Source organism: Bombyx mandarina, chromosome 16, assembly GCF_030267445.1.
Source record: "Bombyx mandarina strain Sakado chromosome 16, ASM3026744v2".
Classification (NCBI taxonomy): Eukaryota; Metazoa; Arthropoda; class Insecta; order Lepidoptera; family Bombycidae; genus Bombyx; species Bombyx mandarina.
In genome coordinates, this window is record NC_143222.1 from 12,097,549 (window position 1) to 12,116,320 (window position 18,772).

An 18,772-nucleotide genomic window follows, 5' to 3' on the forward strand; every position below is an offset into this window, starting at 1 on the left:
AAGTCTCTAATGGGGGGTGGCAGGTGAATGCATCTGGGCTGCATAGGGGGTTGGAAGAACCCTTAGCTTCGTTCAGCCTACGTTCAGTCTCCTTCGGGCGGTTGCGGGAGGCGGACGTGTCCTCAAATCGGCCGCAAAACGAACTTCAACCAGAAATACAAGTCCTGTGACGAAAATAACAGCGAAAAGCGACCAATAAGGTGAGTCGAATAAATTTTATTTTAGGGAATTCCTTATTCAAATTCGCATTTTTTTTTTCTTTTTTAACGGCTAAATTCGGCTGTCTGGTTCGCCATTTCGGCCGAATTACGGTTTATTAAAAAAGTTGAAGTTTAGCGGGTCGGCTTAAAAAGGCATTTGGGAGTGTTTAAACAGCTCCGGCCGTCGGGGCGGGTATTGCTTTACGTCTAATATTTCTGCTACAGGCTTCGGGGATTATTTCGACGTTTCTTCGGGATTACGCGCCGTTTGTTTCGTGTACTTTTGACGTTGAGAGATGACGAGTTTATCCCATCGTATCTGAAAGGGCCTGAAAGGGCTTCCAGTGTACGGGAATACATAGCTAATTGATGGTTCCGGACGAGAGATAGTGGTTTTCTATTGTTTAAAAAAACAATCCTATACACATTAGATACACATAGCATCCTTAGTGATTTCTTAAGAGCGTAATACGGTAGACAAAATAACGAATCTTTATTTAAACAGTCACCGGAGCCCATAGAACACAATGAAAACGCCACAGCTATAGCAGTTTTAAATCTCAATTGTAGAAGGGCTGTTCGATCCCAGAGACTGAAACACACGAAATTTTTGCAGCAGAAAATAAGCAGAATTGTGGTACCTACCGATCCGGGTCTTTAACATGCTCTACTTAAGATAGCCACTGAGAATTAGGGAAATTGATAGCAAAGCACATGGAGTTACTGCATTTATGGAAGCGTGGTACGAAGGTATTGCATTTTTAAAGTATTCATATTAAAAAAACTAAACTAAATCTTCATAAAGTTTTATCAAAATCAGTGAATTTGAAAAACAAAGATGTCAATAAAGTCAGATACTTTGTAATTTTCAGAAAGTTATTTAATAAATGTCTTATCTGCTAGTTTCTCAATTTATAGTTTATTTTCTTTTGTTTGTCGCCTTCGAAGGCAGACGATCATAGGAGATACTTGATGGTGAGTGATCACCGTCGGATATCAGAAATCAGTTGAGGATACATTAAAACCTCGTATGCAGAAGAACATGGCATAGCACTCAGCTAACACGGTGGGGTTCAATTCTGAAATGGTTCTATAACAAATATAGAAACTGATTAACTGTTTTTTTTGTTTATTGCTTAGATGGGTGGACGAGCTCACAGCCCACCTGGTGTTAAGTGGTTACTGGAGCCCATAGACATCTACAACGTAAATGCGCCACCCACCTTGAGATATAAGTTCTAAGATCTCGGTATACTTACAATGGCTGCCCCACCCTTCAAACCGAAACGCATTACTGCTTCACGGCAGAAATAGGCAGGGTGGTGGTACCCACCCGCGCGGACTCACAAGAGGTCCTACCACCAGTACATTATTTATTACCAATTCCAATTATTTACCAATTTATTATACTTCCTGATACTATCACCAGGCTTAGGCATTATACCGCTTTGAGGAAACAAGAGTCTCATTATAAATGGAGACCAAATTAAACATATTAAAACAAAAAGAACTTAGCGTTGGTTCATATAAGTCGACAGAATTTGACATCAGCGGATATTAATAGCTACTTATGTTACACACAGTTGTCATCGCAATCCTCACCTTTGCGTCTATTCAAACGAGATGACACCATTTTAATAGTCTACACTTTGAGACGAGGCGAATGAGACACCATTCTAGACTCAGACCCATTGCGGAGTAGAACATTCCAGAACCAGCGATGACTATTTGCTGTGAATATACCGGCATTTTAATGTTCGTCTATACTATGTGTGTCTACTAATTAACTAGTGCGGGCTTATAGCACGGTGTACCATCAGCTCTTATGTAGCCATCATAGAACCCAACATATTTAAAAGATACTTGAACCCCGCTTATACGAAGACATTATCAAGTAAGCTTGCGTATATACAAGTTCCGAACAACAACATTAGGACCGTCGGTCTACCGAGCAATATCACCCGTTGGAAGTCGTCGTGGCTTAAAGGATAAGACGTCCGGTGCATTCGTATGTGGCGATGCACCGGTGTTCGAATCCCGTAGGCGTGTACCAATTTTTCTAATGAAATACGTACTTAACAAATGTTCAAGATTGACTTCCACGGTGAATGAATAACATCGTGTAATAAAAATCAAACCAGCAAAATTATAATTTGCGTAATTACTAATGGTAGGACCTCGTGTGAGTTCGCAGGGTAGGTACAACCACACTGACTATTTCTGCCGTGAAGCAGTAATGCGTTTCGGTTTAAAGAGTGGGGCAGCCGTTGTAACTATACTGAGACCTTAGAACTCTTATCTGAAGGTGGGTGGCGGCATGTACGTTGTAGATGTCTAGCTGTGAGCTCGTCCACCTATCTAAGCAATAAAAAAAACCTTCTTTTCATCGTTAACTCACAAACTTATTTGGCTGTAAGGTCGCAGAAGACTACTAAGAGATTCATTCGAAAACGAGCAGAAACGATGACTGAGTTTTAATCCAGTGACCGCCAATCGCAAACCCACACGGATAGGTACCACCGATCTGCCTAATATCTGCAACACAATAACTATGCGTTCCGATTAGAAGGTTGAGACTGTCGTTACAATACAATGGAACTTTCGACCTCATGTGTCAAGTTCGTTCGTTCGCTATATCATTTTTATAGTTTCCAGTAACCACTTAACACCGGGTGGGCCGTGAGCTAGCCAAACCATCTAGTGCAGTATATAAAAAGTGTACCTAATACAGGCGGAGTTGTTAACTATGAATCATATGCGTCATTATTCCATTGTCAGACCATTTATCAATTAAGATCGCATTAAATGGCAGTCCTCGGTGGTATGCTCCTCAAAATCTCTCATTGTCCTGGTGTTTTTGAATGCAGTATTAAATTTTTCTTACTCAGATGTTATTTTTACATATTTACTGAGTATTTCATCAGACAATTAAAATTCCGGTTTCCGTCCAATTGGTATGGCGTTTTCCACGACAATAGACACAAAAACCCGTAAACTTTCATGTTTACTATATGTACTGAGCTTTCACTAGACATTACCATTATGGTTTTTTTGTAATTAAAACATATGATGGTGATCAGAGAATTTTGTAATTGAAAACGCAGACAAAATCTTTAAAATTATTCGTAGCTGAGATTCAATTTTAACTTTTTGATTTCTTATTATTTTTGTTTTATTATTACCGACGTTTCAGATACTTTAGAGATGACGTGGTCACGAATGACTAAAGTGTTATTCGGCCTAGGTTTAATAGTATCTACAGAGATCGTTTTTGCCACGCACCAGAGCTCCCCTCCACGGTGTTTCCCGAGCGCTATGACATATCCTTCTTCAAACGAGGCTTGTAGAGAGTACTCAACGGTAGGCAGCGGTTGGGCTCTGCCCCTGTCTTTGCTGAAGTTCCTGGGCGACGGTAGCCACTCACCATCATGTGGACCGTATGCTCGTCTGCCTACAATAGGGAAATATAAAAAAAAACCTTTTACAAACAAACAAAAACAGTATAAATGCGTAAACGATTTCCTAACTTTGTCTACTTTTGTTTTTAATGTATGTTTTACTCTCTTAGCTTTCTAAGAAATAGGTTCATACTCAGTATCTTCGGATTAGCCTTTCCCACAGTCTAATTTTGCATCAAGCCAGATTTTGTTTCTTTTTATTTGTGTTTTTATGTATCTTTAGCTTGTGATGTGTATTGTGAGCCTAATACATATATATATATATGTCGGCGGCGGCGGCGGCGGGGATGGCTGAGCGGTAGTTTCCGTTATCACTCGTATTTGGTTGAACTCAGTTTATAAAAAGTCAATAAAACCTTTTGAATATTAATTATTGAAACTCAACACACACAACTTTCATAATGACAGGATAAACCGACAGTTTCGTTGCACATACCGACAGACCGACTGACCGACTGACTGACTGACTGACTGACTGTCAGAGATTCACTGACTGAGACGGACGGAATGACTGTCTGAAACGGAATGCCACGACTCTGTCCACGTACCGCCATTTTATAACTGTGGCGTTACGTAGTCTACCCTTCATTTTGTGATATTTATCAAAACAACATTTCATCAGAAAGTCGTCAACCACGACACGGCCATTCTGTCACTTTGACGTTTGTGTATCGTTGATATTCCGAACTATTGACCCGGATGCGACATATATATATATGTATGTGGTGTCGTGGGACACCAGGTAGGAACGAAGTTCCTTCGGGTAATGTAGAATCGACACTATTTGCAAATAAAATAAAAAATAATAGATATTTCGTGGAGCCTTAGTGACATAAATCGACATAATTAGGCGCGTAGGGCACCGGTAACCTACACGGCAATCACAATGTGTTAATTTATAACATTCAGTGCTCAATTAATCAACACGAGCGTGACGAACTTATGTTATACCTACGAATAAATACTAAGTCTATTTATTCGTAGTAGTTATCACTCTTATTTTACCACTAGATATGCAAAAGTTCCTTATAAATTCCTAATATTAAAATGCTCCATTTTGATAAGCCATCAAAGACATTATTCTTCTTTGATCTCTCGAAATAAATTCTAAGTAGAACGGAGGGCTATACAAATATTCCCTCTGGACTGAAAGTAATCCAAAGAGGGTTCCGTTTTTCGTTGTGTGCGATGATTGACAGTCGAACTTAAGGCCTATGTGCTGTTAAGCGAATATCTGGGTCCATGAAAACGAATCTGTAGATATGAGACCGAAGATTTAATTTGTACTAGTGGTCCCGCAGTAGTCGAAATTCGACTATAATTAATTGGAATTGTAAGTTTTTTTAAATTGATTTTATGTATTTTTTATGCATAATTAAATAATAATAATAGCATTCTTCTTCTCTATATTCTCTATAGGTGTGGGAAATTTCATACTCCTCCGTCCGCGTAAAAAGAGATACAAAGTTTTTGCTTCAGGTATTAATACATAGAGTAAATATTTCGTCAGAAAAATTTATATCTGTCGGTGGAATTTGAACACTGGGACAGTTGTGTTCCACGATACGAGTAGACCGGCCATCGTATCCTTTAGGCCAAGATGACTTCAGTATCGATATCCTTGAATTTGAAGGAGCAAGGAAAATTACGATCGCTAGTGACCCCGTAGACGTACTCCTGTCGATCTCAATTTAAAAAAAAAGGTTATTACCTTCAATAAAACATACCTTGGGTTTATGGGTGATAATAATACCATATTGTATAACGGCCGTCTGGTGTAGTGGTAAGTGACATGGTCACTACACAAGGGGGTCGCGGGTTCGAATCCCGCCAAGGGAAGATATTTGTATGATAAATATAAATGTCTTTACCCGGGTTATGGATGTTATTAAATATTAAATATATGTATATAATAAAAATCTTACATTTATTTCCGTTATCTGGTACCTGTAACACAAGTTCTTTACGAACTTATCACGGGACCAGTTAACGTGGCGTGACTGTTAGTTAATATTTATTTATTTATTTATTTTATTTATTATTGTCATGTGTAAATGGCCTATGTGTATTCAATTGCCTACGTCGTAGCGTCGTAAACCCCGTTGCTTTATTACTAAGTTATAGCTCCGTTAATAATAGTGGTTATAACGTTAATTATTATAGCAGTTATAACTGTATTGTTTGTGATAATTTTGTTATATATACAACATAACGATAAGCTATCTGATGTGGCTAGGAGAACATCTAACAAAGTAAATGCTCTGAGGAATTGTTCGAGATGATACCGTCATCTCATTTTTACCATCGCACCTCCCGCCACCGGAGTAGAGTCCATCCATACTACCTGGAGTCATTGCTGTCATCCACAGCGCGTTTCCAGAGCTATTTTTTGCCACGTACCATCCGGCTATGGAATGAACTCTTCCTTCCACGGTGTTTCCCGAGCGCTATGACATGTCCTTCTTCAAACGAGGCAGCGGCAGCTAAACGGTAGGCAGCAGCTTGGCTCTGCCCCTGGCATTGCTGAAGTCCATGGGCGACGGTAACCACTCACCATCAGGTGGGCCGTATGCTCATCTGCCTACAAGGGCAATAACAAATAAAAAATAAAGTAAAAAAATACATGTTTTTTTTAATAGCACACACTATTCAGAATTATATAGTATTACGACCATCCCACCTTTTACCACCAATAAACTTACAGAATAATTTGGAAAATGAAAATAACAGAAGAGTATAAAATACAAATACGTATGAGTTCCGAATTCTAATGATAGTCGGAGCTCAACGTGGTAGAAACCTGCAGCCTTTGATGAAAAGCCAGACTGACTATTATAAAAATTATCAGTGTCAATACTTTCAGTACCACACACCTCAATAAGACTATACGTAAATGAATCTTAAACGAAATTTGCAAATGGCCGCCGCGCGCGCGGTAACTCACTTTTGCGGACGGATCGTATCGCTTCGAATTCCTATGGAAAGGAATATTTCATGAGCACATAATGTTATTACCGCAGGTAAATATCGCTCAGGAACGCACCGCTTCGAGTAGAATCTACATAATGGCACAATATTATGTAACGTTGTGGAGAATATGAAGGGGTGTGTGCGGTGCGTACTTTAAACAATATTATCGGTAATTCAAATGAGTGGTTTCAATGAAGTTATCGCCTAATAATCTAGATTTAAGACAGGATTGAGTTGAGTAAGTTAATTGGTGAGATAAATGAAAGTACCTTCAGAAATAAGGGTGAAGACGCGACTTTATTATAACTTTATTATGATTTTTACTGGTGGTACCTACCTATTTCTGCCGTGAAGCAGTAATGAGTTTCAGTTTGAAGGGTGGAGCAGCCGCTGTAACTATACTGAGAACTGAGAAATATATCTTAGAACTTGTATCTCAAGGTGGGTGGCGCAGTTACGTTGTAGATGTCCATGGGCTCCAGTAACCACTTAACAACAGGTGGGCTGTGAGCTCGTCCACCAATCTAAGCAATAAAAAAAAATTAACTGATTAGTATGATTTTTAAAATGATTTCTTTACATTGTAAGTTAGATTAGTTTTCGATATCGTGTTGTTTTGTCGTATAGTTTTAAGGACCATTGTGTACAAATTCAGCATTTTGTTTGCTTAATCGTGCGCACATGCCTTATGTTGCAAGCCACATTTTGTGTCTTTATACTTGTTTTTTTTATGTATCTTTTTAGCTTGTGATGTGTATTGTGTGCCTAATAAATAAATAAATAAATTTCTTTGACGGCTTCAGTTCGTGCGGCAACAAATTATCAATTCTCTTTACCCTACCGCCAGTTTGACGCAAATGGACCAATATTATTTTGAGGTTAACGTCGAAAGCTATTGCTAACTCAGCAGTTGATTTAATATCGTCGTTTCCACTATCGCCTTTGGTTCGTCGTTGTTGACTTTAGTTTTCGGGCAAGCACGCGCTCATTTTTTACGTACGTTCGCTTTTAGTGCTCACTCCATACTCATCTATACTAATATATAAATCAACAGTAGTTGTTACGGATGTTCCGTTATAACTACTGAAGCATGCATCCAATTGACTTGAAACTTGGTATCCATGTAGAAAATACATGTACTTAATGGATAGGCTAATATTTATTTGAGTGTTGGACTCCCTAATAATAATGACCATAAATAATAATGTTAATTTTAAATGCCCAGCGAAGCGGGCGAGTACGGCTAGTCATTAATAATTGTGAGCCGATAGAACTCGTATTCCATAATTACTCGAAATTTTCGTGTCCATCTTGATCCAAAAAGATATTATACAAATGTGCTAAAAATAAAACACCGATCAATAAAATAATGACTGAATTTGTAAATAGAAACCTAAATATTTGAAATAAGATTTATTTCTATTAAAAATTAGCTGACCCGACAGACTTCGTAGTGCCTCAATCGATAAATAAAAGACCTAAACTTTTGTATAAAATAAACTTAAAACAAACAAAATGAATCCGTCTTTCGAATTCTGAATTTTCATATTTATCAACTTTTTAAACCTTCCACAAATAATTCAAGACCAAAATTAGCCGAATCGGTCGAGCCGCTCTGAGTTTTAGCAAGACTAACGAACAGCAATTTATTTGTATATATATGTATATAGATTAATTGCCTGCTACACATAAATTATTTTTCAAATGGCCCGTATGGCAAGACCTGTTATTTGGGCTGTATCTTAAGATTTAGCTAATTTTATAATACAGATATCTCTTCTAGAGTAAAGAGATAAGTAGGTTAAACCGAATGTTTTTCCATACGACTATGCCGGAGCTCAAATCTCGCAGGCAACAAATTTCTAAGTAGATACTTGCACTATAAAAACGACTTCGACAACAAATAATAGTAATAACAATATAATCTTTTTAAATTTCCATACTTAGACATAATTGAGTATTGTAGGTCCACACTGGAAGGCACCACAATCGTGCGTTATTCCAAGGCGAATCAAGCTTGAAGGGTGTAAAGGCCTTTATACAACCAAATTGAGACTTACTTCATGTCTCAACGCAGGTTACGTCATTTCGTCTATCACCCAAATGCAAAACTGCAATACGAGTAGGTATCAAGTCACTGCATAGTTTTATTTAGGTGATTTTAAATCAGTGATGTACAGCCACTATCTATACTTGATATTATAAAGCTGAAGAGTTTGTTTGTTTGAACGCGCTAATCTCAAGAACTACTGGTCCGATTTGAAGAATTATTTCAGTGTTAGATAGCCCATTTATCGAGGAAGGCTATAGGCTATATAACATCACGCTAAGACCAATGCAAGCGGAACACCAATAAAGAATGTTTCAAAATCGGGGTTTTTTCCCCTTTTGATAGCTTCCACTGCGTGCGCTGCGGAAACGATTAAAGATTCGCTAAAATAATGTACGAGAGGTTCGTTACCTTTTAAAAAATCTAAAAAAAAGTCCGCGACAGCATATGTCTGTATGTTAAGGTTGGCTCTCTATAACGTTTTTAATGCTAACCAAATTTGTTCTAAAATAAAGCATTATTTGTGAAGGCGTTTTTATAAAGATGATTTTCTATGTAAATGCAGAGGCGGGTAAAATTTAGCGTTATGCCAAACTAACTATTCACAAGCTAGTACTGAAATAAAGTTATGTTTTCGATGCGACGAAATCTTTTTTGTAAGCAAAGTTTTTGTTTTACAAATATATTACTATGCTTTTTGTTTCCTTACTACAATATTTTTTTTCTTTGACAGTAAAAGGAACTTGTGACGTTTGTCACTTGAAAATATGACATGTTAGTTTTCATTTTACGAGAATTAAATTGCTTCATTTATTTTAAAATGTGGAAAAATTTAACAAGTAATTAAATTTTCTTTTGACTAATCTTATCAACATAATATTTGATTCACACGAAGAACGTAATTTTGGTAATATACACCGGCTAAATCCAGCAACATCTCCTTATAGCTCTGCACTCCTGGTAACAACGTGGCTTGGGAAGGGGTTCTAGAAATAATATTTTCACAGCAAACACAATGAGAGAACCGGCTCTTTTGTGTTCTAAGAGCAAGAACGGGACCGCTTTGTGTTTCACGCATAATATTTGCGTACTCTGCTGTATGCTGTAAAATTTCCTGGTATAGCTACAAATTCTTTGAAAAAAAAAAATATATGTATTTTACGTATTTCAAAATAAAAAAACTCGATTTTTATTCATTCAATCCAGCCACCACACGAATATCCCGCCAAATGTAGGTCAAGCAAAACGTGCTAACACTGGATATCTCATCAGATCGGATAACATGGTAATAAACCATTAGTCTAATAATTAAAAACGTAAATATAACTGATAGTAAAATTGTAAATTAGATGACACTTTTAATAAGATCAATAATAAACTACCTACAAGAATGGCACATAATTATTATTCTTTTCTGGATTTTTCTTGAATTTTTGGAACGAAGTTCCTCATGGGGCGATGCGGAGGGGTACTAACCGGGAAAAAACATCCGTAACGTAAGATTTTTATTAGTAATGCACACAGTGTACGTATTAACTTTGTAATAACGTACAAAAAATAACTTTTTTTTTCATTTCATCAATAAAAGCATCATAGTAAAAAATGTATACCTGAATAATTATTTTCTTTATAACTCGAATAGAACTTAAAATTTATATTTTTATAATAAGGAACTTCGTTCCTATCCGGTGTCCCACGACACCACACATCTTTTTTAAATTAAAAATAATAGCTAGTATCGTGAGGCACTAAAGTGATTGAATGTATCGAACAAAGGGCTTAAAAATCCAATATACTCTCTCAAAAGCAACAGACAACAGACAATAGTGTCATCGTCGAACTGCCAGACCGAAAACTAAAAAGCCTGAGAGTCAATTACTAACCCGATCGGAACCACGGCGAACGGAGAAATAATAACAAAGGGAAACTGGGAATAGCTCCTGACTTGAGTGCTGTTGCTTTTGCCTTTTATTATAAGTTTTCCTCCTTACAATTATGTTGTCCTAGTAGGTTGTTCGGAGTAAAAGACGTGTGTTGAGGTTATTTTAAAAAAATATAAATTTTACTAGCTGACCCGGCAGACTTCGTAGTGCCTCAATCAATAAATAAAATACCTAAGCTTTTGTATAAAATAAACTTAAACAAACAAAAGGAATCCGTCCGACGACGGACACATCAAAGGAAAAGCAAAATTGTTATTTTTAATTTAATTCCGAGCATTTTCATATTTATCTACCTTTTAAACCTTCTCTGGACTTCCACAAATAATTCATGACCAAAATTGGACAAATCGGTCCAGCCGTTCTCGAGTTTTAGCGAGACAATGAACAGCAATTCATTTTTATATATTATATTTATTTTATATATTATATATTTATATTTTATAAATTTTATTTTTCAAATTAATTGTGGTATTGGTAACGTGAAAAGGTTGATTAATTTAGGGATTGTCCTACCTATCATTATGATTGATGATTGTTAGCACTGTTTAAAAAATTAAAACTTTCACCTATTATAACCTGCTTAAAAAGGATTTTTTTTTTTATTGCTTAGATGGGTGGACGAGCTCACAGCCCACCTTATGTTAAGTGGTTACTGGAGCCCATAGACATCCACAACGTAAATGCGCCACCCACCTTGAGATACAAGTTCTAAGGTCTCAAGTATAGTAACGACGGCTGCCCCACCCTTCAAACCGAAACGCATTACTGCTTCACGGCAGAAATAAGCAGGGCGGTGGTACCAACCCGCGCGGACTCACAAGAGGTCCTACCACCAGTAATTACGCAAATTGTAATTTTGCGGGTTTCATTTTTATTACACGATGTTATTCCTTCACCGTGGAAGTCAATCGTGAACATTTGTTGAGTACGTATTTCATTAGAAAAATTGGTACCCGCCTGCGGGATTCGAACACCGGTGCATCGCTCAACACGAATGCACTGGACGTCTTATCCGTTAGGCCACGACGACTACATTAAAAAGGATAAAGTTCTTAATTCGATTTTTTTATGTAAATTTGTTAACTTCAAAACTTTTCTAGATAAACCGATCTTCATGATACTTCTTTCTTGAAAGCTGGTGCGTCTCATGTCTGAATTCATTTAAATTTTATCAAGATTTCACCTCAATTTTGTGAGTTATATATAATATATAATAATGCATATTTAATAGACTTTGACTGCATTTATGATACTCTCATTTTATCGAACTCAATTTTCCTTAAGGTTAAAAATGTCTATTCTTATCGTCCTTTTATACCTAGAATCACACTGAGCTAGTCGTGAAATTGTTAATATCCATAGATAAAAATGATTAGGTGTTCATTAGTACACACTCACTATTACGTAATCCAAGCAAAGATAAAAGATAACCTAAAATAGACACATCAATCTAAATAAATAAAAACCTTTGTGAATTTAGTACTGTCTATCATAAATCAGATACACGACTGCCAATATACATACATTAATTTATGAATACCTAGTACATGCTATATACGTTGAGGACAATGGTGTGAAAAGATAGCTCCTCACGCCGAAGCGTAAAAGCTTTTTTGTTGTAGGCACACGAAATAAGCTCGCATTATACGAGAATTTTATTCCAGTGCCTTCTATGAATATGTAATGGACGAAGTTTGTATGAAGAAAACCTTCGTTACTTTATACTAAGGCTCTGTATTTTTAGAATGTTCAATTTTGAGCTTTATTTCAAAAAGATTTATATTTAAATTGAATTAATTCTCTTTTTTTGTAAACCTCGCATTGCATATTTCTTCTATATGTTTTTTGTAAAACGAATACATTTTTGCCATAATTACGAATTCTCGAGCACGCTGTTGCTTCATTGAACTGTTCCATTTTATGTTGTCCTGGTATCTGACAGACGTTTAGATTGGTTTTTCTTTGATAGATTTTTTTTCACACGAGTCAGTCCGTCGGATTCAACTAAATTCGTGTCTAAATTAAATTTTGGAAAATGATTTGGACAAAGAAGGAACTGTATGTTCAAAGTGAGAGAGCATCTCGCAATCTGTTTTATTTTTAGTACGGTGACGTCATCATATATTGATTCGCCGTAAATAAAAATTGTGAACGGGTTCGAATTTCGTTCTGTTTTTCAATTAATACTGTTACAAGGATAACGAAAATTCTTTTGCTATTCGATTGCGAATTAAAAATATATTGTTATCTTCTCTGAGAAAAGAAATACGTCTTGAAGACAATTTCAATTAAGACCATCACTACATAGTATAAAACAAAGTCGCATTCTCTGTCCCCATATCTGTCTGTCCCTATGTATGCTTAAATCTTTAAAACTACGCAACAGATTTTGATGCGGTTTTTTTTAATAGATAGAGTGATTGAATAGGAAGGGTTATATGTATAATAACATCCATTAAACAGTGAAGAAATCAATAATAAATTACAGTTTCCGAAGCGAAGCGAGGGCGGGTCACTAGTTTGATACTAAAGCAAATGCTAAGAAGAATTGTAACAAATCTGTACTACAGCTTTCAGATATTTCCCTTTACACTTGTTGTTATTTTTGTTGTTAAATTTGGTCCTAAAACAATTAAAATTAATAAAGTCAGTACTTAGTAGTATTACAGGCGTAAATCTTTAACAATTGAATTCAGTTTTTATCCGTTCCCAAAAGACTTGAGCAACAAATTTGAAGATTGCAAGTGAACTTTTGTGATGTCTATTGTTATTTCAACATATGTACATATATTGAATATTTACATCCATTTTAACTAACATCATCAATGTGAAACTAAATTTCTTTGATTGTTCTACTTTCACGTAGGTATACCTACAGTATCGATCATCATATAAATTAGTATTTATTTATTTGTAGGCAGATGAGCATACGGCCCACCTGATGGTAAGTGGTTACCGTCGCCCATGGACTTCAGCAATGCCAGGGGCAGAGCCAAGCCGCTGCCTACCGTTAAGTACTCTTCAGAAGCCTCATTTGAAGTGGAACATGTCATAGCGCTCGGGAAACACCGTGGACAAGCCGTACAAAAGCCGGATGGTACGTGGCAAAAAAGACCTCTGGAAACCCGCTGTGAACATAGCGGCTCCAGGTAGTATGGATGAACTCTACTCCGGTGACGTGCGGTGCAATGGTAAAAACGAGATGATGGAATCATCTCAAACAATTGCTCAGATTTAAGTTGACAACGGTATGGGAAACCTTTTTCCTTTTTTTTATTGCTTAGGTGGGTGGACGAGTTCACAGCCCACCTGGTGTTAAGTGGTTACTGGAGCCCATAGACATTTACAACGTAAACGCGCCACCCTACATTGAGATATAAGTTCTAAGGTGTCAAATATAGTTACAACGGCTGCCCCACCCTTCAAACCGAAACGCATTACTGCTTCACGGCAGAAATAGGCGGGGTGATGGTACCTAGCCTTTTTTTTTTTTGGTACTGACGGGGAATCCCAGTCTTTACAGATACCCTGCCGACGGGGGTCGGACCGGGTTATTTCGGACTCCGCGCCTCTAGTGGAAAAAGAGGGAGAAGTTGCGAACCGAGGTCCGCGCCCTCCCCCAATTAGTCATAGGAGACTACGCCTTTAGAAAGACGCGCTGGGCTAAGTTCGGCTCTCGCCAAACCCGCCCAGCTTAACGACTACCGACTAAACCTCAACGAACTCCTCCACTCCGGCTGGACGGGGACCCAGGTACCGCCATGTGCGCGCCATAGACGGGCCTATGGCGCGCACATGGCGGTACCGCCGGTATTCGCCGGCTCCGACCCCAATGTTACGTTGGGCGGGATCTGCCACCGGGGACTTCTTCCCCCTCTCATCTCCACGTCTCGTGAGGGGCGCACCGGAGCCACAGCGCACCACCACCCCACAGGACCTTAGTGTCGAGCACCGGGCGCCCCCGCACCCAATGGTACCTGCCCTAAGCTCAAGAGTAGCCTCTTCGCGAGCCTATCCACCAATGGATAGAATCGCGACCCGCTAAGAAGATCGTGAGTTATTGAACGGATCAACATTAAAACAAACCATAAATAAATGCTGACAGAATATATACATACAGTTCGTTGAACAATTGATACTACATATTAATAAGACAATTAATCTATAGACGCCATTATTATAATGCCATTAGCTAATGATTTGGTACAGGTACCTAATGATTAAATAAAATCATTGTAAGCTTTGTAGATTACGGCTAAAACTGCTAACCAGTACAAAGAAGCTCGAAGAAACTTTTAAAGCTCCGAAAAAATTTCCATATTTTAATTGAATTAAAATAATTTTACGATCCAGCCTTAAAGTCTAAAGTGCTTTCAATTGTGAGCTTTCTTTCAAATCCATTTAGGATTTGGTGGCTTCGTCGGGTGATTTTAAAACATGAGAATGCGAATGTGAGTGAGGTTTTAAAATGATCACCTTTAAATTTAAAACGTTAATGACCTTGGTATATTTGAGAATAATTTGTAAATTAGTTAAACATATTCTCAAATAATTAATATTGTCCAATTAATGATACGTTAGATCTAATTTTATCAGATAGTAACTTACATATGTGTGTGAGTGGGTCTGCGTGTGTGTGTGTGTGTGTGTGTGTGTGTTTGTGAGCGTATGTGTTTGTGAGCGTATGTGTTTGTGAGCGTATGTGTTTGTGAGCGTATGTATGTGTATACATGGTATTTAGGCATCTGTTCAGTTGTAAATTTTTTTCTGTATGCATCTGTTTTGAATTGCAATCCAGATTATTACGTTAAACATTTAAACTTATAATTTCTATGGTTGTAATTTGTTTTGTGCATCAATAAAAAGAAAAAAATTTAAAATAATGCACTTTAAAACCTAATTTTGTTATAAAATACGAGCGAATATCGTGTAGATCTTGAAACGCTAGAGCCAAAAGTCATTCGTATCAACTTTCTTGTTTGAATTTTTCAGACACACTTGATTATATTTTATCAGATTTAGCAGATTTATTAAGTACATTTTTTTTTAACAATTATTTTAAATTGTGTTCCATTTTCGCGGTTATTTACATTCTTCACACTATTAGTTACCAAGTTCTCATCACAAACCGCTGAGGACTGCGGGTAGGATATTATGAGCAGACAAATCATTCCCGCACCTATCTAGTCCGTTTTGGGGTTACAAGTATAACTCGATGTCACGCCTCGACAATTTAAACTCACTGTGTCGACAGTTTTTTCCGAATATATTGTTTTCTAGTAAAACTAGTAGTGGACTCCATTCACTAAATAACACCATGATGAATTCAGGTTGAAAACAGCGCTGAAATATCGGGATCTCATAAAACTTGAATATCGTCTTCAGAAGCTGGTTAAATAATAGTGTGTATTGTAAATAATAGTAGTATACGCAGAGCTGAAGCGGAGAAAAGGAAAAAAAACATAAAAAGTACTTCGGTCGTATATAATATAATTATTGCAGTATATTAGTACGGACTCCAATCAAAGAACTAGATTTATTAACAAAAACTAATAAACAAGTAAACATTAGTACAAGAAATTCTTTCTTTCCTTCTCATATCGTTGCTACTCATATCTGTTCATAAAATATTTATAACTACTGATACGAAGCGCCCCACGCTTTTTTTACAATAAAATCATTTTTTTTTCTTACACTATTTTTAATTCAAATCTATTAAAATTTATTTTCTATTTTTTAGCTGGATTTTCTATAAAAGCGTATTTTGTTAGTTTCTTAAACTATTATTTATTTTTCTTTTTTTAGTTTAATTTCAATTTTTTCCATATTTTTTTTTTATTTTTTTTTAGAGTCGAATTGTCATTGTTGTCATACTTAATAAGTATACCAAATTTCACGTTAAGCCGACGATTTGAAGGGGGTCAAAATCATGTTCAAAGATTCCGTTACAAACATACATACGTCTGAAGCTAATAAAAGCGTATTAAAAAGAGATATCTTGGGAGAAGCATTTAGACATAATTAAAATTAGTTTAACGATACGATTAGTCTGAAACTAGCACCGTCAGAGCCGTATTGGTCGAACTCGGCAGAGTCCGAAGTGCTGCCTAACCTATAGACACATCCCGCTGAGTTTCTCACCGGAACTTCTCAGTGGGTCGCGCTTCCGATCCGGTGGTAGATTCATTCGCGAAAGAGCTGCTCTAAGCTGTCAGGCCTCTTTTAGAGGGGCCACCAGTAATCCTTCCTTCATAAAAAAATAAACAATATAGCACGGTCGGATCTTCGTGATCATGAGAGCTGTTAATAATGGCGCGATATCAAAGTGAAAATGTAATTTGAAAATCTTGTCTACAATTCGGAAAAACCCAAGTAAAAAAATAAGTAATTAAAGTTTAAAAAATAAATTGTCTGCTCTCCACCGACCCGGGCAACATAAGACAAAGGAGTTCAAATAACCGTCGCAATGAAGTAACATTGCAATGCCAAGAGGCTTAACAATAACTATGGCAATTAACGTTCTATTGTAGGCTTCTTGTGCGACCACGTCTTGGATGCATTCCAAGTTGAAGGAAATACAGCAGTTACGTAGAAACATGACAGTTATAGGCCACTAATCGACTCTGCTAAATGAGGAAGTCATTTAGGCTACTTATCTTTACTACTTACGTGACGTTATTTTGGGTCTACAATATTTAGCGCATAATATATTTCGCTTGCAACTATTTCCTGTCGTCCTCTGCTGTTATTATCGCGAATATACGAAAGCCGTTTCGAAACGACTTGCGCACCACCTTATTACTGGTGGCAGGACGTCTTGTGAGTCCGTACAGGTAGGTACCACCAAACTGCCTATTTCTGCCGTGAAGCAGTAACGCGGTTCGGTTTGAAGGGTGAGACAGCCATTCTAACTATACTGAGACCTTAGAACTCATATCTGAAGGTGAGGGGCGGCACCTACGTTGCAGGTGTCTATGGGTTTCGGGAACCATTTAACACCAGGTGGGATTTGAGCTCGTCCACTCATCTATGTAATAAAAAAATATGGTGCTGGTCATGGTACTATGACAGAAAGCTTCTTAAGCAGCAAAGCAAGATGAAGGAAGCCTTGTTAGCGCATAGAGCACAGACAAATAAGGCCACAAAATGACATCTTCTTCAACCCGTGTCCGCCCAATGCTGAGTCTCTTCGAATGCACCCCATTCTCTTTGGTCTCTTGCCTTTCTCATTCAGTCTCTACCAACCACTTTGACCAGGTTATCGGTCCACCTCTTGGCTGTCTGCCCACGCTACGACGTCCAGTACGAGGTCTCCACTCCAGTACCTTTGTGCCCCACCGGTTGTCAGTGCGACGGCATATGTGGCCGGCACACTTCCACTTTTTCTGAGCAATTACTTTGGCTATGTCAGTCAAACCAGTTCTTTTGCGGATTTCGGTATTGCGCATTCTATCTCGTAAAGAAACGCCTAATATAGCCCATTCTGTGGCTCTTTGCGTGACTTGCATTTTGCATTGCTTGCAAAATGACATGCTTATTTGTAAAAGTCAACATATGTTCCCTAAAGACCCCCGATTTTGATGAAATTTTCAGGGGATCTTGGGATTGGCTTAGCGATTGGACCAGACAGGTTCTCGAGTGGAGACCGTGCAGCATAACGGTAATGTAGGACGCCCCCCAGGCTGGGTGGTGCGATGACCTCCAAACGGTGGCCGGCAAGAGGTGGATGAGGAGACCCGAAGACCGCGCACAGTGGTTTGGATTAGGAGAGGCCTATGTCCAGCAGCGGACGACTATGGACTGATGATGATGATGATGTGGTCCTGTTTGTTCGTTAGCGGCCGGATTAAAGTCAAATCAACAATTGACCAGCAAAGGCGGTGCGTTTAACTATTAAGTACACTATTGACAACCTCTGTTAGAATACAATTAAGATTTAGACGTCTTGTATAAAAAAAAAATTATAGCCCTTGTAGGCAGACGAGCGTATAGACCACCTTATGGTGAGTGGTTACCGTCACTTATGGACGTCAGCAATGCCAGGGGCAGAGCCAAGCCGATGCCTACCGTTAAGAACTCTCCACAAGCCTCGTTTGAAGAAGGACATGTCATAGCATTCGGGAAACACCGCATTATGATGTCATTGGCTCG

The 18,772-nt window shown here is 37.8% G+C and overlaps 1 protein-coding gene across 1 annotated transcript in view; it reads left to right on the forward strand.

The window, feature by feature from the left end:
- LOC114240436 (uncharacterized protein CG3556) overlaps positions 1-18,772 on the forward strand; it is a 104,005-nt gene continuing 85,233 nt past the window's right edge. The window contains exon 1 of the mRNA XM_089733481.1: positions 1-200. The gene's annotated coding sequence lies outside the window, so the exon portion shown is untranslated. The remainder of the gene's footprint in view (positions 201-18,772) is intronic.